This window comes from Canis lupus, chromosome 12 (genome assembly GCF_048164855.1).
Source record: "Canis lupus baileyi chromosome 12, mCanLup2.hap1, whole genome shotgun sequence".
Lineage (NCBI taxonomy): Eukaryota > Metazoa > Chordata > Mammalia > Carnivora > Canidae > Canis > Canis lupus.
In genome coordinates this window covers 44,333,746-44,356,875 of record NC_132849.1, presented here as the reverse complement: position 1 = coordinate 44,356,875, position 23,130 = coordinate 44,333,746, and the positions used below count along the sequence as shown (strand labels likewise).

The 23,130-nt window shown below is 45.6% G+C and overlaps 1 protein-coding gene and 1 long non-coding RNA gene across 2 annotated transcripts in view; one reads left to right on the top strand and one right to left on the bottom strand.

Annotated features, from left to right (window-relative positions):
* Positions 1-13,002, bottom strand: part of LOC140601598 (uncharacterized) — a 33,522-nt gene extending 20,520 nt beyond the window's left edge. Inside the window, exon 1 of the long non-coding RNA XR_012004595.1 lies at positions 12,717-13,002. This is a non-coding gene — a long non-coding RNA (uncharacterized lncRNA). The remainder of the gene's footprint in view (positions 1-12,716) is intronic.
* Positions 13,003-13,105: 103 nt separating this feature from the next.
* Positions 13,106-23,130, top strand: part of DPYSL5 (dihydropyrimidinase like 5) — a 96,178-nt gene continuing 86,153 nt past the window's right edge. The window contains exon 1 of the mRNA XM_072770744.1: positions 13,106-13,439. The gene's annotated coding sequence lies outside the window, so the exon portion shown is untranslated. The remainder of the gene's footprint in view (positions 13,440-23,130) is intronic.

Below are 23,130 nucleotides of genomic sequence, written 5' to 3'. Positions count from 1 at the left end.
TATATACCTTGGGGTGGGGTGGGGTATACTTCCTTTAAAGATAAAGGAAGTTCCAAAAGGACTTTCATATGTTAGAGAAGACTTGGGTTCCTGGAGGAAATGTTGTGATCTGCCTATCTCAACTATTTGTCAATGGGCTGCAGGTTTTAAGGACATTTAATTTTATATACATTTCCTTCTCCTTTGTTTCCCACATTATCCCCCCCCCCCACCCTCAACAATTTTGACCCTTAAATCTTTAAGATCGTTGAGTGTGGGAGGCCTCATCTTCTCTAACTTCTTCCTGCTGGACAAAGGCATAGAGATGTCCATACCTTTGGGTCAAAATTGGTCAGCTGGGGAATTTATATCTAGGAGTTACCAAAGGCAGAGGCAGCCAATCTAAGGTAGACAACATATATGAACCCCCTTGATGTTCATCTGGAAGTTAGGGTAATGAAAGAATCTTGGCACCAGCCAGGGAGACACCAGAAAAGATAACAGAAAAAGGTTAGTATTATAATAAGATAGAGACCTCTGAATAAAAAAGACCTTTGATAGTGAACTAAAATTTTTCTCCAGTTCTTTATTGTGGTTTGGAGAGAAATTTGAGATCTTCCATGGTTCACAGGAATAAGAAGACACATTAGTCTGCTCATTGGTTTCCTGTGAAGGGGATACAGGTTTTTATTCTAGATATAGGAGCCTATAAAGAGCATCCCTCTAATTTTACTTAGAGGGAGTACATAATATGACCTGGTGGGACCCTTCTGTCTTGGAATTAAATCCCCTGCTGTATCAGACTTTCAATCCTTTAAATAAACCATGTCTCCAGGGTTTACACGGGGTGGGTTGCTAGTGACTGTCAGATCAGGTTGAAGGAGGATATGGTTTGCATATTCATTTAGAGATTTATGAATTAACTCGGCCTCAAGTGAATAATTTAATAGAGCATTATAGTCTCTCCATCTATTGACAGGTCTGCAATGAAAAAAGGTTTTCCACATGATAACTTAAAGGGACTTAACCCTGTTGGTTGTTTGGAGGCAATCCTCATTTGGAGAAGCCAGTAAAAGAGTAATCCAGTTTTCTTAAGTCTAAATGCTTAGTTGGTAAGATGCTGCTTTAAGATGTGGTTAGCCTTTTCCACCTTTACAGAGGATTGTAGGTGCCAGGCCGAATGTCAATAGTAATTAATTTTTTTTATTTAGGGATCCCTGGGTGGCGCAGCGGTTTGGCGCCTGCCTTTGGCCCAGGGCGCGATCCTGGAGAACCGGGATCGAATCCCACGTCGGGCTCCCGGTGCATGGAGCCTGCTTCTCCCTCTGCCTGTGTCTCTGCCTCTCTCTCTCTCTGTGTGTGACTATCATAAATAAATAAAAATTAAAAAAAATTTTTATTTAAAATCAATTAACATACAGTGTATATTAGTTTCAGAGGTAGAGTTTAGCAAATCATCAGTTGCATGTAACACCCAGTGCTCATTACCTGAAGTGCCCTCCTTAATGCCCATCACCCAGTTACTCCCTCCACCCTCCTCCCCTCCAGCAATCTTCAGTGTGTTTCCTTGGTTTGTCTCCCAATAGTAATTAATTTTTAAGGCCCGAGCTATTTGCTGAGTTATTTGTGCAATAAAAGATGGTCTGTTGTCACTTTGTAGGGACCAAGGGAGTCCCAATCTAGGGACAATTTCCCTTAGCAAAGTCTTTGTTACCTCAGTGGCCTTTTCTGTTCTACAAGGGAAAGTCTCCATCCATCCAGTAAAAAGTGTCTACATAAACCAGTAAGTATTTATATCTGTTACATGATGACATTTGCATAAAATCTAATTTCCAGTACTCCCCAGGATATGTCCCCCACCTTTGGATTAGCCTTAAAAGTGGGGGAGGTATGTGAATAGCACCCTCTGGTAGTGATTAAGTTAATTCAATGAAGGGTTGTTTGTTTGTTTGTTTTTTTAAAGATTTTATTTATTTGTTCATGAGAGACACAGAGAGGGAGGCAGAGACATAGGCAGACGGAGAAGCAGTCTCCCTGTGGGGAGTCTGACCAAGGACTTGATCCCAGGGCCAGGCAGACACACAACTACTAAGCCACCTAGTCACTCCCATTGAGGGGGTTTTTAATGCTTTATTCCAGGGCCTTTTTATCCAAATGAGTAGTCTGGTGCATGCGCTGCCTATGTTTCCATTGGGTACCTTCAGGTATAAAGATTTTTCCTCTATCATTTATAAACCAGTCCTGTGCATTTTTTTTTTTTTTTTGAAAATCCCCATTCCAGGGCTACTCAGGTCTCTTGATCTGAATAGACTGGGGATGTATCTTTTATTGGTGTCAAGACTGGTATGAGACTCAGTATATGCAGGCTTTGAGCAGCCTGCCTCACTGCATAGTCTGTGAGGTTATTCTCTTTAGATTCTATGGCCCTGTCCTTTTGATGTCTCCTGAGATGAATTACAGCCACCTTGTTGGGTTCATGTACAGCCCATAAGAAATCTACTATTTTAGGCCCATATTTAAGGGGAGAGTTATGACTTTATAATAGCCCCCTCTCTTTCCAGATTGACCCATGCACATGTAGGACTAGGAAGGCATATTTAGAGTCAGGATAGATATTGATTCTGAGGCCCTTTGCCAATTGTAAAGCACAAGTGAGAGCTGTTAACTCTGCTTTCAGGGAAGATGCATTTGCTGGAAGAGCTTTAGCTTCAATAGTCTGAGTTAGACTGACTATTGTATACCAAGCTTTTCTTATCCCCTTTTCCATGAAACTACTGCCATCAGTAAACCAGCTGTCATCTGTGATATCAATAGGAGAATCTTTTTAAGTGTGATGGGCTAGAATAAACAAGATCAATAATCTCTGAACAGTTATGTTCTATAGAAGTATGATGGCCAGGGGGATCCCTGGGTGGCTCAATGGTTTAGCGCCTGCCTTTGGCCCGGGGCGGGATCCTGGAGTCCCGGGATCAAGTCCCGCGTTGGGCTCCCTGCGTGGAGCCTGCTTCTTCCTCTGCCTGTGTCTCTGCCTCTCTCTCTCTATGTCTATCATGAATAGATAAATAAATCATTTTTAAAAAATGAAGTAATTAAAAGAAGTATGATGGCCAGTTCCAAGCATAAGGGTAGCTGGGTCTGATATTTTTTTATTTTTATTTTTTAAGATTTTATTTATTTATTTGAGAGAGTGCATGAGCAGCGGGGAGGAGCAGAAGGAGAGCTCTGCTCCCTGCTGAGCAGAGAGCTGGATTCAGGGCTCCATCCCAGGACTCTGGGATCATGACCTGAGCCAAAGGCAGGTGCTTAACCGACTGAGCCACCCAGGTGCCCCTAAATCTGGCAGATATTAAGAACCACTTTAGGTGTGTTTAAAAGCATAGCCTCGTATTTAGTAATTTGCCCTCCACACACTCCACCCCCACCCCTGTTATCCATTGATGGTCTTTAGACTCTAAAACATTTTGGACCTGGTGTGAGGTCATCACAGTTAGGGACTGTCCCATAGTAAGTTTTGAAGCTTCCTCTGTCAGGAAGGCAGTTGCAGCCACTGCTCAGAGGTGAGCCGGCCACACTTGGGCTATATTGTCAGGTGGCTTAGAAAAATAGCCCGCTGGTCTTGTTTCATTTCCTAATATTTGGGTAAGAACTCCCAAAGCTTGGCCCTGTTTCTCTGCCCTATATAAAGTGAAAGGTTTTTCTAAATTTGGTAGATCCAAGGCTGGGACTGATAGGAGCTTAGTTTTTAAGGTTCTGAAAGCCATCCGCTGGGATTTAGTACAGAGTAAAGGTTCTTCATCAGGACCTTTAGCTGAATCATACAATGGCTTGACTATGAGCCCAAATCCAGGAATCCAGAGGTGGCAAAAGCCTGCCATGGCTTGGAAAGTTCGGAGTTGTTTCTTAGTATTTGAGGGCTCAAGATCTAATATAGACTTTCTTCAGGGCACCTGAGTGGCTCAGTAGTTGAGCATCTGCTTCTGGCTTAGGTCATGATCCTGGGGTCCTGGGATCAGGTTTCCGCGGGGAGCCTGCTTCTCCCTCTGCCTATGTCTCTGCCTCTCTGTGTGTCTCTCATGAATAAATAAGTAAAATCTTTAAAAATAAAAAGAATAGGGCAGCCCTGGTGGCGTAGCGGTTTAGCACTGCCTGTAGCCAGGGGTGTGATGCTGGAGACTCGGGATCGAGTCCCACGTTGGGCTCCCTGAATGGAGCCTGCTTCTTCCTCTGCCTGTGTCTCTGCCTCTCTCTGTGTGTGTCTCTCATGAATAAATAAATAAAATAAAATCTTAAAAAAATAAAAAGAATAATAAGATAGTTTTGTTTTGTTTTTTTTTTTAAATATTAGTAGATAGAATACAGCGGCCTGGTGTTAGTTCACATCCCAAATATTTTACTTTCTGCTTAGATATTTGTGCCTTTTTAGGGGAGACATGATAGCCTCTGTCTGCCAAGCAATTAAGTAAGGTTACAGAATTTTTATCAGACGTTTCCTTTGTAGGACTACAGATTAAAATGTCATCCACATATTGAATTATAGTCCCTTGAGGTGAAGTGATATCGCAGAGGTCTTTGCTAAGTGCAGCCCCCCTCCCCACCCTCCACCCTCAATAAGTGAGGACTGTCTCTAAATCTCTGTGGCAAGACTGTCCACATTAATTGTGAGGGCTTGAAGGTCAGGCCCATTCAAAGGCAAATCATGGCTGCCCTTCCCCCACTAAAGGGATGCAAAAGAAGGTGTTTTTTAAATCAAGGGTCATAAACCAGTTAGCATCCCCAGGGACCTGGCTGAGAATAGTATATGGACTTGGTACTATGGGATGAATAGGTACAACTGCTTCATTTATGGCCCTTAGATCTTACACAATTCCATATTCTCCACTTGGGTTTTTTACTGGTAAAAGAGATTGACATGGTTTTAAAATACCATGTTTGAAAAACTTAACAGTGAGTGGTTGTAATCCAATCTTTGCCTCAGGTCTTGGGGGGTATTGTCTTTTATGAAGTATAGCAGTTGGGTCTTTTAAGGTCACTTTAGGAGCACCTGGGTGGCTCAGTTGGTTAAGGTCTGCCTTCAGCTCAGGTCATGATCCTAGGATCCTGGGATCCTAGGCAGGCTAAGCAAGGAGCCTGCTTCTCTCTCTCCCTCCACTGTTCCCCCTGCTTGTGCTGTCTGGCACTCTCTCTATCTCTCTCTCTGTCAAAAAGAAAGAAAGAAAGAAAGAAAGAAAGAAAGAAAGAAAGAAAGAAAGAAAGAAAGAAAGAAGCAGGCTAAGCAAGGAGCCTGCTTCTCTCTCTCCCTCCACTGTTCCCCCTGCTTGTGCTGTCTGGCACTCTCTCTATCTCTCTCTCTGTCAAAAGAAAAAGAAAGAAAGAAAGAAAGAAAGAAAGAAAGAAAGAAAGAAAGAAAGAAAAGAAAAGAAAAGAAAAGAAAAGAAAAGAAAAGAAAAGAAAAGAAAAGAAAAGAAAAGAAAAGAAAAGAAAAGAAAAGAAAAGAAAGAAACTAGGGAAGACTTTTTCCTTGCCTCTTGTGGTTCCTGGCAATCCTTGGTGGTCATTGGTTTATAGGCATCACTCAGCCTCCATCATCACATGGCATTCTCCCTGTGTATCTGTGTCTAAATTTCTCCCTTATGAGGCATTAGGATTTCTTTTTTTTTTAATATAAATTTTTATTTATTTATGATAGTCACACAGAGAGAGAGAGAGAGAGAGAGGCAAAGACACAGGCAGAGGGAGAAGCAGGCTCCATGCACCGGGAGCCCGACGCGGGATTCAATCCCGGGTCTCCAGGATTGCACCCTGGGCCAAAGGCAGGCGCCAAACCGCTGCGCCACCCAGGGATCCCGGCATTAGGATTTCAAAATATGAAATTGAGGGATTGGGGATGCAAACATTCAGCCTATAGCAGAACCCAGGCTTAGAAAGATCCTTTCATGGATTTTACTTCCAGGAACCCCACCAGGTTCTCATGGTAAAGACTGGAGAAGATCCCCTTTATGTTTCTGGCATGGTAATCATGTGGAAATAAGCCCAGAGAGTTCTTCATAATAAGAGCCATACAAGGGAAACCTTCCCAGAGTTCTTCTCTTACCTGAAGGAAGAGCAATTAGCCAGCTCTGACCCTGTCTATCCTCCCTGTCTCATGTAAGAGAGGGGAGGAAAAAAGGCTGAGAAATGCTTCTGAAGGCCACAGCCCAGGGACTCAGGGATACTAAAAAAATGAGATTTAATCCTAATATTATGGAACGCTTCCCTTCCCAACACCTTTCCGCCACATCAACAGACTTCAGGATAGTAACAGTAGATTATAATTGGGAAAGTTGCAAATCACAGAGTCTGTTCAAGAAGCAATTCTCAGGGAAACCCAAAGATAAAAGGGGAAGAAAAAACAAGGAAACTAGAGGAAACAAGCCTGTGGCACTCACAGCCATAGCAATTACTAAATACAGCCCATCTCCTGCCCAGATTAACACAAAGCCTTAGACTAAAAACCTACTTACCTCAGTTTCTCTTACCTGATTCATCATGTCTGGCTTTCAACAAAAATTTACAAGCCATGTTTTAAAAAGCATGAAAGAAGGATACCTGGCTGGCTCAGTGGGTGGAGCACGTGACTCCTGATCTCGGGGTTGTGAATTCAAGCCCTGTGTTGGGTGGGTGTGTAGAGATTACTTAAATAAATAAAACTTTTTAAAAAAGCATGAAAGAATATCATCTGAAGAGACAAAGGAAGCATCAGAACCACACTCAGCTATGATATAGAATGATGAGATAGGGAATTTAAAATAATAATGATTGTTATGTTAAGGCTCTAATGGATAAATAGACAACAAACAAGAACAGATGGGGACTGCAAGCAGAGAGATAGAAACTCTAAGAAAGAATCAAAAAGAAGTACTAGGAAGAAACAGCGTAACAGAAGTGAAGAATATCTTTGATGGGCTCATCAGTAGACCTAACTAACACAGCTGAGGAAAAATCAGTGTGCTTGAAAAGATGCCAATAGCAATTTCTCAAACTAAATGCAGGGAGAAAAAAATGAAAAAACAACAGAGAATATGCAAGCATGTGGGACAATTCCAAGTGCTCTGAGACACTAACTTTTTTTTTTTTTAATATTTTTATTTATCCATTCATGAGAGACCCAGAGAGAGAGGCAGAGGGAGAAGCAGGCTCCCTGTGGGACTCAATCCAGGGACTTGGGGGGATCATGCCCTGAGGCAAATGCTCAACTGCTGAGCCACCCAGGCATGCCCAGACACTGGAGACACTGTAACTTTGAAGAGCAGGACGCATGGCTCTCTGGGGACCTCACAGAACACCCACCTGGGGGCTTTTCATTGTGAAGGTAAGGAGGCAAACTAGTCAAGGTCAACATAATCACCAAGCTAGACGGGATGGTGCCACTCTGAAAATTACACTACGAATCCCCAAAAACCACTATAGATTTGAGAAAAGGGCAAATGTAAATAAAATGTTTGATAATAGGCAGTGTGGTCTAATGGAACAAATACAGACCCTGAGTTAGACCTAGGTTTTGGTCTGGGCTCTACTCCTTTGAGCTGTTGGACCTTAGGCAAGTCACTTGCCTTTGAGATTCTGTTTCCCTCTTTTTTTAAAAAATATTTTATTTATTTGAGAGACAGAGATAGCGAGAGGGCACAAGCAGGAGAGGAGAGGGAGAAGCAGGCTTCTCGCTGAGCAGGGAGCCTGAGGTAGGGCTGGATCCCAGGACCCTGGGATCATGACCCGAGCTTAAGTCAGACACTCAACTAACTGAGCCACCCGGCACCCCATGTTTCCTTCTTTCATAAAGTGAGTATCGTGATACTTTTCTCACTGGTTTGCTGCAGGGATTAAATGAATCATGTACATAAAGCATACAGGAAATGTTCAATAAATATTCACTTTAATTCTTATTAAGTTTTGAGTAATGCAACTAAAGAGAAAAAAATAGCCAACTCTTCTGTTGGCTTCATAAAATAATATCAGAAAAAATCAGGTAGAGGCAGTGATGGGTATTTTTTAGTGTTGTATTTCTTTGGACCCATTTTATTTATTTACTTATGATTATGATTTATTTATTTGAGAGAGAGAAACCGAGATAGCACAAATGGAGAGGAAGAGAGAAAAACAGGCTCTCAAAAAAAAAAAAAAAAAAAAAAAAAACAGGCTTTCCTCTGAGTAGGGAGCCCAATGCGGGGGGCTCCATCCCAGGACCCCAGGATCATGACCCCAGCTGAAGACAGACACTTAACCAACTGAGCCACCCAGGTGCCCCTGGCCTCATCTTATAAATGAAAATCCAACTTGGTGGCAGGATGAGGGAATTCTTTCCAATTTCAGCTCATCAGCACTCATCAGGGGTTTAATAAAGCATTGTGCTGTGGAGTGTGACTGGTAGGGAACAAAAAGATGATCAAAGATCTGGCTCTGGGTATCCCTGGGTGGCTCAGTGGTTTAGAGCCTGCTTTCAGCCCAGGGCCTGATCCTGTAGACCCAGGATCGAATCCCATGTCAGGCTCCCTGCATGGAGCCTGCTTCTTTCACTGCCTGTGTCTCTGCCTCTCTCATTGTCTCTCTCTCTCTCTCTCTCTGAGTGTGTGTGTCTTCTGAATAAATAAAAAATCTTAAAAAAAAAAAAAAGATCTTGAGTCCCACATCGGGTTCCCTGCATGGAACCTGCTTCTGCCTATGTCTCTGCCTCTCTCTGTGTGTGTGTCTCTTATGAATAAATAAATAAAATCTTAAAAAAAAAAAAAAAAAGATCTGACTCTTAGAGTAACAGTTTTGTTCTCTGAAGGTGGTTGTATATATTTAAGTTGTTCCTTGTTGTCACTATTATTCTTGCTAATGCCCAGATGAAGTTGACTTGTTAAGGGAGAAAACAGCTTAAAACAAAACCTCTTTATCCTTATCTGAATAATGTTGGCATTGTGAGACCATGCAGTTCATAGGTTCCATGTGGGTGTGAAATAAATGCAAATTTCAAATTATAGATTTCCGCTATGGGGCTAGGATAGCTAGAGTCATCCAGCGATTCTTGCTTTATGTTGGCTTGTGGCTATTCTAGTTCCAAGACAAGACACGCTTTATTTTAAAATTAAACTTTGAAACTTAAAAATAAAAGTGGGGGGACAAGTTTCCTAGGCCAAAAGGAATGATTTAAATTTTTGGAGACCTCATCAGCATTTCAAGAGCAATGATAAGCCACTGGCATTTACTTTGATGTTTTCAGCTCAAGCACAGCCACCCCCCCCCCCCCCCCCCCCCCCCCCCCCCCCCCCGTCCCCTCCTGTGTCTCAGTGTTGTGCTGGGTGGCCAGAGCTCTGGGACCTGAAAGTCTTTTAGTCTCATTTCCCACTGCTCTTGTTTGTGTATCTGTTTAGCCCTATGCATTTCTTTAAAAATTTTTTTTTGTTTTTTTAAAGCTTTTATTTTTAAGTGATCTCTACACCCAACATGAGGCTTGAACCCAAAACCCTGAGATCAAGAGTAGTACACTCTACCAACTGAGCCAACCTGGCCCCCCTAGCTCTATGCCTTTAGATCTTCTACAAGCATCCTCTCTTGTCTTTCTCTCTCAATGTCCATTTATCCATCTCCCGTCTCGTTTTTGGTTCCTGCCCCGTGGCACTGACCGGAATATAGAAGTTTGACTGCTGGCTCACAATTGTTTTAGTGGCTAAGTAGACTTCACAATGTGTTCTCCATGCTAGGGTTGTCATTGACCTATGAGGGGGGAAAAGGTGAAAAGAGAAGGCCAAGGAAGAAATCTAATACAAACCTCCTTGGGAATGTTGGAGAATACCCTTTCTCAGAGGACACTTCGAGAAGTAACAGGTTGGAACTGCAGAGAAAGGAACATGACTCCTTGAGAGTCATTCATGGTCACCATAGTCTCTGCACTGGAGAGTCAGCTTTCTCTGCTGGGACAAGAGGGCTCTGCTCTGTATCAGGCAGATGTGTTTTGGAGCCCTGATAATGCTTATTTGGGGTGACTTTTGGGGCAAGTCACTTGACTTCTATTAAGTTTGGACCTCCTCATCTGTAAGAAATGACCAGTGCTATCTGCCCTGTGAAGTTGTAAGGATCCAATGTGTTTCCAAAACACCCACTATTCCTACACTCATTCCCCTCTTATGATAACTCTTCATTTACCCATTATTCAGAAGCTTGTTTTTAAGGTGATTTGGAACCCTAAACACATTTACTCGTAAGAGCCAGTAGCCCTCAGCTTTGAGAAGTCTGGCCCCAACACCAGTCTATCTACTATCCTCTTTGTCTTCAAAGACTTGATTTTCAAGTCATGATGGGTTCCTCTGCTGTCTTCCAAACACTTCCCAGCTCCCCCAACCACAAATTTTTACTTCTTCATCCTGGAATCTCAGACCTCTGCTTAGAATCATCCAGCACATCAATATCCAGGTGAAATCCAAATCAAGCTCCTCCATTTCCTGATGATTTGTTCAGAACTGATTTATCTCTCATCTGAATTCCTATTTTACTTCATCCAAGCTGGTCATATGAGCCTCATAGTAAAAGTCACAACATACTGCTTTTTGTAGCTGTTATAATGGGATTATCATTTTTTTTAAAGAGAGAGAGCATGTACAGGAGTGTGGGGGTGGTGGGGGCAGGAAGAGGGAGAGGAAAAATCTTAAGCAGGCTTGGTGCCTAGTGCAGAGTAAGAGGTTGAGCTCGATCTCATGACCCTGAGATCATGACCTGAGCCAAAATCAAGAGTTGGATGCTTAACTGACTGAGCCACCCAGGTGTCCCAGCAATGTCATATTTTTATATTCCTCACACTATTCCATAACCATTTGTTATTGAATAAATGAATGATTATAGCTACATTTGTTGAGTGTGTGCTATATGCCAGGCAGTGTGCTATGCCCTTTGTGTGTGTGTGTGTGTGTGTGTGTGTGTGTGTGTGCTATGCCCTTTATATGTATTTCCTTATGCAATCATCATGGCAGTTTTAAAAAAATGTGCTATGGGGCAGCCCGGGTGGCTCAGCGGTTTAGCACCGCCTTCAGCCCAGGACGTGATCCTGGAGACCTGGGATCGAGTCCCACGTCAGGCTCCCTGAATGGGGCCTGCTTCTCCCTCTGCCTATGTCTCTGCCTGTCTCTCTCTCTCTCTCTGTGTGTGTGTCTCTCATGAATAAATAAATAAAATCTTTAAAAAAAATAAAAATAAAAAAATAAAAAACGTGCTATGATCCTCTAGTTATGTAGGGAGCTAAAGTTCAGATGACATAAGTAACTTTCCCAAGGTCAATTTTCCATAAAGTATAGCAACAATTTCAACCTAGGGATGTATGACTCCAAGACCTATGCCCTTTCTATTTTCCAGGAGAGATAACCTAGATTGAAAGTAAGCAAATAAAGCTAAAATCAAATACTGGGGACATTTACCGCCTCAGGTTTAGATGAGACGTTCAACAATGTTCCTAGCAGACAGATGACCTCAAGGCTGCTCTTTCTCTTACAAGGGAAGTTAGGTCCAGGAAGAGCAAAGGAGGGAGTCCAAATTTGAGGTCCATTAAATGTTGCAAAAAACGTTTCCTCCACTAGAGGACTCCCTCCCCCGAGGCAAAAAGTGCAGCTTCCAAGGGATCCAGCTATTGACAGCCTGTAAGGAGGGCGGCTTCACTCCACCTCCCTGAGGCTCAATCCATTTTGCCTAAATCCCTAGGTCCCTGCAGAGCCTGGCCAGCCTGTGAATCCCTAGGGCAGTGCCCTAAACTGAAGCAGTGGGAGGACAAGCCCCTCTCTCCAAGTTTTCACAGCCACATCCTGGGCTCCCTGGATTAGGGATGCTTTGGTGTAGGCCCTAGGTTCATCTGGGGGCTCCTTTCATAAACTCAGGATGTGTGGGGCAGGGGGCTGAATAGTAAACCTTCCTCCTTGGAGAAGCAGACTCAGTGTGAATAATCCAGCAGGGCACTCCCCAAATGCCAGCCTGGCCTGCTCCAGGCCCTGAGCCCTTGGCAAAGGATGGCAGTGAAAGTGGTCCGTAGACACCTCACTTTGCAGGCTCTGCCACCATGCCGCCCCTGTGGGTTTTGTTGAGAAGAGGAGTGGGGCATCCTCCGGAGAAGTAAAGCACCATTTTGGTTGAAAATAACTTGTAGAGAGGTGTGAACTACCTCTCTGGCTGTGGCTGCGCAGGCAAGGTGGCTGGGAACTCCCTCAACTTCACCTCGTCTCTCAAGCTGGGAGGAGACGGTTTCTGCAGTAACCCATTGGGGTTCCCGGGAGGGACTCTGGATGGGGTTGGAGGTGAGAACTCATTGGTGCATTTTAATCAATAGAAACGGCTTTGAAGTGACATTAAGTGAAAAGAAGCAAATTACTAAATCACAGCTAAGCTATTATTACAACTACATAAAAGATTACAGTAAAGGCTTAAGAGGGGTTTAGGGAGGTGGTACTAAGGCCTGATAATCCTCCCTCTCCTTTTCTAGATTTGTTGATTTAGTTAATTTATGTTTAAAACGTGAAGAAAAAAAGGTGAGTGTAAATTGAGTCATAAAACATTTCCAAACACTTCACTATGTCCTGAAAGAAGGTGTCAGAAACAGGACAGGTGGCTGGACCTGAGAGCTCTGGATGGAGCAGCTCTAGCTCAGAGCAGCCCAGAGAATGAACCCGGGGTTCGAGTCCCCGGCGGGGGCAGATGCGAACTTAGTTGGCCCTGAGTGGCCGTCCACTGTGTACTGTACCTACGTGAGGATATTTTTCTCTAACGCCCACCCCGCCCGCTCCAGCGTGCGACCTCGCCGAGCGCCCGCTTCGAAGGCGTCGTACTGGGTCCGGGAGGGAAGCCGGCGGCAAAGGGCAGGCCCGGCAGCCACCGGGTGAGGCGGCCGGGGCATTGTTTCAGCCCCTCGGGTGGGGTCGTGCAGGGGGAGGGGAGGTGCTGTGTCTTCGGGACCCGCCCCAGAGCCCTCCCAGGGGACTCGTGCATCAGCGCGTCTCAGCGCCGGGGCTTTGTGAAGGGCCGTGGGTCACCATGGAAACCCAAAGGCACGCGGAGGAGGGCGCGAGGGGGGTCGGCGGGTTCTCGGGCCTCACTCTCCTTCCCCTCTCGGACCCCGGCCCTGCAGCAGGGCCTGTCGGGAGTTGTAGTCCCAAGGCGGCGGCCGCGCGCGGCGGCGAAGATGCGGGGCGCCGCCTGTGCCCGCCTCCCCCTAACCTGCTAGCGCGAGGTGGGGAGCGCTGGAGAGGAGGCGTCGGGTCGGTGATTGGCCGAGGCCGCCTCCAGCCCCCACCCACGTCCCCTCCCCAGCTCCCGGCTTCCGACTCCAGCGCCGCGCGCTCCAAGGCGGCGATCGAGCGAGCGCGCGTGCAGCCGCCGCCGCCCTGAGCACCCGCAGCTCCCGCGCCGCGGCGAGACCGAGGAGAGACGGACCGACCGACGGACCCTCGCAGCCGCAGCATCCCGGAGGAGTGCGTGATGGCGGGGCGGGCGGTGGGCTCATTTTCCCCGGGCTGGGACATCCTTCTCACGGCCTCCGTTTCTCTGGGAGGCGCACAAAAGGGCAGGGATAGGGGTGCACCCAGGGACCCGGCCTCAGGGGACGCGGCGGGAGGTGTGGTTTGGGATTGGGGCGGCCATCGGGGCTAACCTGGGGTCGAGATCGGGCCCTCTTTGTACGCCCACAGAGCTCCGTGCAGTGCCTTGCTCATAGTAGGCGTTTCGAGCGTGCTCGTGGGATTGCAAAGAACTGGGGTGAGAAGACGGCTTGGTTGAAGGGCTTTCACTCTTAGCACACAGTAGGCGCCCAGCCTCGCTCGTCGAGGTGCACTGAATGGCTGGAAGCCTGGGCGGGGGCTTCTCTGGCTACGGGCCCGTCCTGCCCGAATCCCTGGATGGTCGCTGCCCGTGGCCCCCCGCTACCACCGGTGCACACACCCTGCGTCCATTTCGCCTCCGGGTTGGGATTTGCCCAGCCTGGACCGGACCCGACGGCCCGTTCCACCCGTCTGGCCAACGCGGCGGTGCCTAAGGACAATTCGCCTGCTGCCTCCGAGGCACCTGCCCGAACCACAAAGGCCGCCTGTGGCTGCCCGGCCCAGAGCGAGCGCCGAGCTGGGTGCCTTCGCCGGGTGCCTTCGCCGGGTGCCTTCGCTGGAGCCCAGTGCGGGAGCTCTCCCCGCAGCAGCGGTCTTGGCGGGCGACCGACATCGACGCCCCAGGCCGGGGAGGGGCAAGAGCCGGAGCCAGACAGAAGCTGGGACGGAGAGAGGCGGACGCCAGGCCTCAGTCTGAGCAAAGATGGGGAGATGGGAAAGCTGGGTGGGGACAGGTGGACCGGGTCCGGGGAGAGAGGCAAGTGGAGACCAGGGTTTGAGGAGCAAAGAGAGGGGGCGGGGGGCGGGCCTGAAGAGGGAGGGAAGGAGTGCGGTGCAGGTGGCGCGAGGCGGGGCGAGTCTGGGGCTGATGAAGAATGAGGTTGGGATGGGAGGAGAGATGCTGGAGGGTGGAGACCGCCGGGGTTTGCGGAGGGTAGACGCCTGGGGGGAGGAGATCCGCGCGGGCAGGGGGAGGGTCCCTCTGGGGAGGGAGGTCTCCCGGGGGAGGGAGGAGGCGCGGGCGGCTGGGAGGCGAGTCCCGGGCCTGAAGACCCTAAGCTCCAGGCGTGCAGCCTGGCGGTCCAGGTGGCCAGCTGGGCGTGGCCCTTGGACAGGCGACAGACCCAGGATGGCGGATCCGAGACGGGGCTGAGCTGTCCCCACCAGGAGCTTTGTCTCCCGGCCTGACACAGCCCGTGGGGACTCGCTTCAGGTTTTGCGATAATCCGCAGCGCCGCAGGCACACCCTTTTCTTCTCGGGGCTGAAAGGCTTGGTCCAGTGGCAGATGCTGGCTGGGAGGCGGGATGGGGGACGTCTCCCGCCCGAGAGACCTGGAGAACAATAGCCGCCCCTGGTATCCTCCGGATCCCGCACTAGGCCCCCCCTCCCCCGAACTCAAGTGTGCAGTTTTCTGGTGCAGGAAATGCTCCCGTAGAAATCTCTGGGCAAGCCCTCGTCTTTGGGGGTTTATCTTGGAGCATCAACCCCTGCATTAATTCCCTGGTGTGAGTCGCGTGTCCCCCCAGACTGTGGGTCGGGCAGGAAGCCGCCGCCACCGGCTTTGATGCCTGCTGGCCTCCGCGTCGCCTCCTGCCTCCTGCTGTTGACCAGCAGCCCAGACGGCGTGGTGGCCCCGCGGCGACCTGGTGATTGCCTCCGTGCAGGGCGAGTTCCCTCGGGCGGTTGGCTTTGTCTGCTGAGGCTGGCCACGTCTAAGGTCTGCTGTTATTCACAGAGGGAGCAGTCAGGGTTGGTGGGGATTGCGGTGAAATCGGGAGAAGTGGTTTTGGAGATTGATTACCCGCCAAGGGTGCGGCTCCTGGCTTTTAGAGCCTGCAGCCAGGGGACCAAAGCTTCCCATTGCCAGTGACCACACCCAAACCAGTGTGTCCATCCTTTTGCATATTTTGCCCATATTGCCTGCTGACCTAAGATGGGGATGGCTCTGTGATAGGAGGTGGCTGCTTGCCCATGGGAAAGCAGATGAACAGAAATGGAAACACAAAACAAGGATTCAACACAGCTTTCCATGCACTCATAGTCTTGCTGGCGGTGTAAGCCTCTTTCATGTCAGGCTGCAGCATCTTGACATGTGAAAGGACTGCCCAATCCTAAAATTCTGTTTTAGAGATTTCCCTTGATCATTGTTTAGCTTATATTAAAGGTGACTCTTAAGCATAGGGTTTATACTTTTAAATTGTCATTCATTTAATAAAAAGGTGGGAAGGGAGGGCAAGGCAGAAGCATTTTTATTCCAAGAGTGAAGGAAGCAAGGATAAAAGAGAGCATCATAGGGACTAATCATTGAGACTTATATTTGCCATTAAGTTAACTGACGAGCCTTTGGCTCTGTCGTGAAACCCCAGGATTTTCTTTCTTAACCAGGTTGATGCATAAGGCTGTGATGTCACTGTTGGCTCTTGTCCAGAACATTTGATAGTTGCCAACCTGAAGGCCTCCTATCTGGAGTATACTGAGCGGCCACAGGAAAACAGCAGTAGACTGTATCTTACTGCTTTTCAAGGATGGTGTTTTGAGGTGGTGCCTCTCAGAATTTACAAAACTGGTCTGAAAGGATTAGCTGGAATGTTGTTCACTGGATGTTTTAAGCTAAGCGAATAGACCTATCTATCTCTGGAGTAGATGAAAACCAGGAATCTCAATATTAGAAAACCTAAAATCTGACATGAAGGTTTTTTTCTTATGAAAAAGCTTCAGTAGGAAATGTGTTTTCACATCATTATCCCAAGGGAAAAGTTTCAGGAGGGAATGTTTTATTGGTTTATTCTTTTTGAAAGAATTTTATGGATTTGTTTAAGGGTATAATGCTACCAAGCGCTGTGTGAACATCCATACTAGTATTTTCCTCCTGGGGAGTCCAGAGATGAGGAATACCAGTATGATCAGCCCATTTCTAAAGGGAAGATGGAGAGAAAGCAGCATCCCCCTCCTATCTCCTATGAAAATGTCTGAGAGGGGGATCCCTGGGTAGCTCAGCGGTTTAGCACCTGCCTTCCGCCCAAGGTATGATCCTGGAGTCCTGGGATCAAGTCCCACATCAAGCTCCCTGCATGGAACCTGCTTCTCCCTCTGCCTGTGTCTCTGCCTCTCTCTCTCTCTTCCTGTGTTTCTCATGAATAAATAAATGTTTTTTAAAAAAAGAAAAGAAAAGAAAATGTCTGAGAGACGGGGCCCAGAAGGGAGAGGCAGCTGAGTCCCAGAATTCTGGGGTGCCATTCTTAATTCTCGTCTCCTTGACCTTGAGGACCTCAGCTAGGTATATACAAGGTGCTCATAGGCCATGAAGACCTAGCTATTTTCGGCATAGCCTCTCTCAGATGGAGATGTAAGCCACCATAGTTTCAATATGCTCAATGCACTGTGTATTTCCACCTGTGGGAACAGTTACACAGCAAGGCAAGAGTACACAATTGGTCAAAGTTAAGTTTGGAGACTTAGTGTACACACCTCTGTCCTCCAGCCATGCCTCTCTGGAAAATTTCCCTCTTTGGTAACAGCTCCTCTCATCCAGGATTCAGCATGATCCTGCATTAGCTCTAGGGAATTGTAGGCCAGTGGCCATCATAACTGAACACATCACTGAAGTCAATTAGGATTTAGATAATTACACAGAGCCAGAGAAGTTGGTATTACTAGAAAACAATATCTAAGACCCCAGGGTGTCTGGCTGGCTCAGTCAGTAGCACATGTGACTCTTGATCTCAGGGTGGTAAATTCAAGCCCTGCTTGGGGTATAGAGATTACTTAAAAAATCTAAGATCCTCTCTATCTTGCTGGTATAAAAATTAACCAAATTCTGATAGAATCTGATCCTGTCCTTTCTTATTTCCTGAGCTATAAGAAAATAATTTCAGAAAAGTCCTCTAAGACTTAGTTCACTGGATCCTGTAGGAGAACAATACAGAAAATCTTTGTCCTTGTGAAAACCTGTAGGAAGAAGTTGATGTAATATGAAATCAAATGAGAATAATAAGTAACATATTTGATTTCATTGCACTGCTAGTGAATAAATGAGAAATAATTTCAGGATCACTTTGCCTTAAAATTTTTTTTTTAAGGATTGATTTATTTCAGGGAGAGAGAGGGATAGCGAGCTTGAGCATGAGTGGGGGGAGGGGCAGAGGGAAGGAATCTTCAAGTCAGCTCCCCACTGAGAGTGGAGTCCCAGTAAGTGGCTGACTCTCAGGACCCTGAGGTCATGACCTGAGCAGAAACCAAGAGTCAGACACTCAACTGACTGAGCCACCCAGGTGCCCTTGCCTTAAATTTTTTATATGAAGATGAAAGAAAGGTTCAAACACTAAGGTAGAAATCTTCAATGAAATTTGGTATTATTGTATAAAGTGGACACATTATATACTCTAACAAAAGAAATTCATGAAGGAATATTGTTTATAAAAAAAAGGAATATTGTTTATGATGGCTTCTATTTCAGCCTTTGAAACTTGTTTAACTTAAATACACTTCACTGTAGAATCCTCTGAGCCCTCGGACCCTCCATTTTTTAAAAAAATATTTTATTTATTTATTTGAGAGAGAGAAAGTGTGAGCCGGAGTGGGCGAGGGGAAGGGCAAAGGGAGAGGGAGGAGCAGACTTCCTACTGAGTGCAGAGCCCCTAAGCAGGGCTTGACCCCAGGACCCTGAGATCATGGCCTGACCTGAAGTCAGGCGGTTAAGGGCCTGAGCCACCCAGGCGCTCCCCTTGTGCCCTCCTATCAGTCATAGCCTAGTTTGATGCTTGTTCTCGTGCGCCTGCCTGGACCCCGTCTTCCCAATCCAGACTCAAAGGCAGTGTTCCCAGGAGGGAGAGCCTGCACCTAAGCCAGAAAGCCAGGTGTCAGATCCCCACTCTGCTACTCTGCCTATCCTTAGTTGAATTACTTTTCTCTTGAGGACTCAGTTTTTTCATCTATACAATGTTTAAATAGTATTGAGAGTAGTGCCTGGCACCTAGTAAGTGCTCAACAAATGTTGGTTATCACTGTTGTCACAATCTCCCCCAGAATAGGCCCACAAAAACATTTTGATTCCCCATTTAATCTTTCTCTTTTTTTCTGATTTTCTTTTTTAAGTCATCTCTGTGCCCAATGTCAGGCTTAGCTCACAACCCTGAGATCAAGAGTTGCATGCTCTACTGACTGAGCCAGCCAGGTGCCCCCTTTTTTTGTGAATTTCTTTTCTTCATTTAATATTTAATTGCCAGGGGCCAGGGCAGGCTGCTGTGCAGTATCAACCGTGGGAACAGAAAAAACGATTAGGACCCCCTTTATGAACTCCCACCCTTGCAAATAGTAGGAATAGCTCTGTGCTGAGTCTGAGTCTCTTGAAGCACCACTGTTGTCAGCAGCTGAGAACTTGTAGTTAAGAATGTTCCAGAAGTGCTCTGATACCAGCTTTGCCAAATCATCACCATGTGTGGAACTGGCCTGGCATCTCACCTGCTCCTATACCATCTAAAAGAACAACTAAACACCTGTAACTGGTGAGGTGCTGCTGCTCCGAGGTTGTTCTGATCTTGGTATGAGGAAGAGCGATCATGTTTGGTTGATGGCAGCTTGTTGGAAATAAAAATATCTCAGGTTTTTCAGCTAAGAAATGAACTTGGCACCACAGAATTATGTATTTAACAAACACTTTCAAAGCATTTACTCGGTGCTAGGGGTTGTTCTAGTTCCTATGAGTTAAGTACTGTTATTATCCCAAGTTTACAGTTGAAATAACAGAGGTATAGAAATGACCCAGTTAGATACATGGCAGAGCCAAGTTTCAAACCCAAGGAGTCTGTGTAGTCTGTATAAGTTGGGATTCTCCAGGGAAACAACCGATTAGGATTGGCTTATGTGATTGTGGAGTCTAGCAAATCTAATATGTATAGGGTAAGCCAACAGGCTGGAACTCTCAGCCAGGAGCTGATGTTGAGGTGTCTTTTTTTTTTTTTTTTTTTTTTTTAAAGAGAGAGAGAAGGGGGGTGGGTCAGATGGAAAAAGAGAATCTTAAGTGTGCTCCATGGTCAGTACAAAGCCCACCATGGGGCTTGATCTCCTGACCCTGAGATCATGACCTGAGCTGAAATCAAGAGTCAGACAGTTAACCAACTGGGCCACCCAGGCACTCCTGATTGTTGAGGTCTTAAAGCAGAATTTTTTCTTCCTTGGGGAAACCTCAGTTTTTCTCTTAAGGCCTTTCAACTGATTGTATGAGGCCCACACATATTAGTAAGGAAAAGCTCCTTTAATTAAAGCCAACTGATTGTAGATGTTAACCTCATCTACAAAATACCTTCTCAGCAACATCTATAGGTGAGTGTTTGAATAACTAGGTATGATAGCCTAGCCAAGTTGACATAAAAAAAGGTACTATCACAGAGTCCATGCTTTGGAACACTACACCAAAGTAAGAACCTTCCCTGGTGGATGTAAAGTTGACAGTAAACTAAAGAATTTATCAATGGGCTAGTCCATTACAAAATGGTTCTCCTCACCTTGTTTCAAATTTTAGACCTCTTTTTTCATCCATGTAACTTCCAGGATGAAATACTGCTCAGAGTAAGTAAGCAGTCAATAATATTGAAAGAATACAGACTGGGTGGCTCAGTTGGTTAAGCAAGCATCTGTCTTCAGCTCAGGTCATGATTTCCGAGTTCTGGGATCAAGCCCCGCATGGGGCTCCCGCTCTGTGGGGAGTCTGCTTCTTCCTCTCCCTCTGCTGTTCTTCCTCTCTCTCAAATGAATAATTAAAAAATCTTAAAAAAATAATATTGAAAGAATGACTGAATGATTTCGATGATATTTTTCAGGATCTTCCAACCATTGAGACCTCTGGCTCCCCATTTAAATTTTAAAATCATTTGGCTCAAGTGCAGTTGAGGTTTTATGAATGACTAGATTCTCTGGGAAAAAGAAGAGTATCTGCATTCTGCATTGAGTGCTGTCACTCCCCAACCCCAACACCTATCCATTTTCATTGGCTCAGCAAAAATTTTTGGGTCTGTTACTGCCGCAGCTCCTTGTGTCTCCCACACATCAGCAGTGCCCAGTACTCGGCCACACCATCTTCGTGTCATTTCCGTGTCCATTGACAGGCAGCCCCTTTGTTGATTTCAAATCCACCATGGGCTCACTCTAGTTTCTCAGGCTTTGGGTCTTTATTCTTCCAGCTTTTGTCTGGTCCTGTTCTTGCCTTTGTCTCTCTGCAGAGCATGCATGACCCACTATTGACAGAGAAGCTCTCTCCTTTCTCATTTTTATGGTTTCATTCAGATTTCTGTCTTTGTGGATTGATAGGTTCATTCTGTTATAAAATTCAAACACAGCCTCCCAATTTTTTCATTAAATGTTTTTTAAGGTCTGTTTCCAATGCATGTGAAGCTCGACTTTATTGAAGTTACTTGGATTGTTCTAAGCTTGCCCTATTGCCAAGTGTGTGGGCAATACATATGCATAAGATGGTGATTTTTGGAGGGTGGGGTAGGTGAGAGTGTATTTTTAAAATTTTTTTATTTTTAAATTCTTCAGTGAAATATAACAGAAATACAGAAAATATACAAATTATACGTGTATGGTTTAATGAATTTTTGCAAACTAAACATGTCCATGTAATCAACACCAGATGAAGAAATATATTAGCAGTACCCCCAAGTCTTCCCCTTACCCCCTTTTTTTAAAGAGTTTTTTTGTTTTTTGTTTCAGATTTTATTTATTTAAGAGAGAGAGAGACAGAGATAGGAGAGCATGAGTGGGGAGGAGAGGGAGAAGCAGGCTCACTATTGAGCAGCGAGCCTGACGTGGGGCTCCATCCCAGGATCCTGAGATCATGACCTGAGCCAAAGGCAGATGCTTTGCCAAATGAGCCACCCAGGCACCTCCCACACACACACACTTTTTAAAATAATCTCTACACTCACCATGAACCTCGAATTTACAACCCTGAGATCAAGAGTCGCACACACCACCCACCCAGGTGCCCCCTCACAGCCCCCCACCCCCCATAAGTCCCCTTCTAGTCACTCTTCCTCCTGCGTCACTAACCACCATCATGACTTCTTAAGAGTATAGATAAGCCATGCCTGTTTTTCAGCTTTTCACAGGTGGAATCATTATGGTGGATACTCTTTAATGAGTGGCTTCTTTTGCTCATTGCTCTTGGATTTCATTTGCTAATTTTCATTGCTTGCTCTTGGATTTCATTTGCTAATTTTCATTGCTTGCTCTTGGATTTCATTTGCTAATTTTCATTGCTATGTATCAGTCTATCCTATAAATGTACCATGTTTATTTATCCATTATGTTGCTTTTTTTTTTTTTTGAAGATTTTGTTTATTTATTAGAGACAGAAAGAGAGAACAAGCAGTGGGGAAGGATGAAGGGAGAGGGAGAAGCCGGCTCCCCCCTGAGCAGGAAGCCCAATGTGGGTCTTAATCCCAGGACCCCGAGAAAATTACCTGAGCCAAAGGCAGCCGCTTAACTGGCTAAGCCACCCAGGCACCCCTTCCCATTATATTGTTAATGGGTATTTGGGTGGTTTCCAGTTTGGGGTTATCATGAATAGTGCTATTGTGAATATTCTAGTACATATTTTGTTCGTAAACATGTGTGTTTCTGTTGGGTATATCCTTAGGAGTAGAATTGCTGGGTCAAGGGTTTGCATATGTTATTTTTTAGGAGACTGTGCCAAATAGCAAGATTAATGGTGATTTTAAAACATTTTTTTAAAGATTTTTTTTAAAAACACTTTGAGGGATGCACTGCTGTGATTAAACTATTTTTAGAAACCCGAGAGGCTGGCATAATGTCGTGGCTTGATCAGAGTTTGGTTTCCAATTCTTATTCTTCAGCAAAAAATAGAACTTGAAGCTGTGTCTCATTCCACAGTAGCTCAAGTGCACCTTTTTAAGCTAATGGTTGTGGTTCAGCCTTAGTCTTGCCACAGCAATTTCCTTACTCCTGTTCCTTAAGGAAAAGATGAGAATCAGATTATAATTGCAAAATGGGTCCAAAGATCATTCCGGAGATGTCTTATCAGCCTTGAACAAGATTAACAAGTATTTTTTCTTCTGATAACTATTTTGCATTTCTTATATCAAGTCAAATAGCAATTTTAAATTGTGTAATTTCGGTGGTTTAAGAAATCCCTTAAAATGTGGCGGCTTGGAATCACAGAGTTCAGACTTGTTATTTGGGAATTAGAATTATAGCATAGATCCTTTTTTTTTTTTTTTTTGCAGGTTTCTAAAAAGATTTAAAATGGACATGATTTTTACAACTGGATTATAATGGAAAAAAGCCTCTGCAACTACTGAAAAGCAGGATAGACGAGGCACAAAGATAGAGCGGTAGCCTTCAGATTGTGGATATAAGGCAAACCCATCTCACTGCTGGTCTTCATTGTTGGCAGAGAGATGGCAGCAGAAAACATGGCCCTTGTAGATCAAGGGCAGCAGTGTAGATGTGATGATGACAGGACGATGGCAATGAAACCTGGGCCACCCACAGAACATGAATTCCTAACTCTGCAGGTTTTTCCATAGAGGGGACTCATTCAGA